This window comes from Mycetomoellerius zeteki, unplaced genomic scaffold, assembly GCF_001594055.1.
Source record: "Mycetomoellerius zeteki isolate Tzet28-1 unplaced genomic scaffold, Tzet1.0 scaffold310, whole genome shotgun sequence".
NCBI lineage: Eukaryota > Metazoa > Arthropoda > Insecta > Hymenoptera > Formicidae > Mycetomoellerius > Mycetomoellerius zeteki.
Window position 1 is genome coordinate 369,271 of NW_017257295.1, and position 935 is coordinate 370,205.

Consider the following 935-nt stretch of genomic DNA (forward strand, 5'->3'; position numbering starts at 1 on the left):
TCGTCGTCGTCGTCGTCGTCGTCGTCGTCGGGGGCGTAAGTATCCACGAGCATGACGCGAGACGAGATGTTGGACGTCAGGCGAGACCGACAAACCGCATCAATCATACTCACTCACTCGCTCACTCGCATCGTCATATGTTCTCCCTGGAGCACCGACGATGTCCCAGGGCCGCTCCATCTTCGGAAGAAAATTGCTTACTCTCATACTCTACGAATACGGTTCCCGGTAGCGACGCGGGCGTGCGAAAAGCTGTACGACATCCCCGACCTGCGAAAAAAAGAGAGAAAAAAAAACAACAGACGAGGGAAGCTCGAGGAGGAGGATACAAGAATAAGAGCGTGAAATTACGAGGTCATGAAGATGAAATCGACTTCGTGAGGATTGTTTCATCGTTTCATGTGTGGTTAAGAAATAGACATTTTAACTAAATAATAGATGATCATTGATACTTGTTATTTATGTTTATTACACAGAAAAAAATTTGCAGATTTTAAATAAATATTTACTCCAATAATACTAACGAAATATTTATTAATGTAAACATATATTTATTCGATTTAAATATTATTGTTTTATTTCGAATAAACATTTATTTACTATAAATAAATATTTCGTTAGTACTATATTGGAGTAAATATTTATTTAAAATCTGCAAACTTTTTTTCAGTATAGATATAATTATTTATCAAAACTTGTACGTTCACAGATTGCAGTATTCAAGAAAAACTTTAATGTAGTATAAAATGAGTACCTATAAATTGAAAAAAACATGTTATTCCCTTCTACTTTAAAATTATTGTCAAAATTGTCAACTGCTACCATTGTTATGCATTGAAATCATTTTTAGAATATGTGTACATACGACAATTATTCATATGTTTGAGAGTGATTAGTGATTAAAAAAGCATTTTAACACCGTCTACTGATAGAAC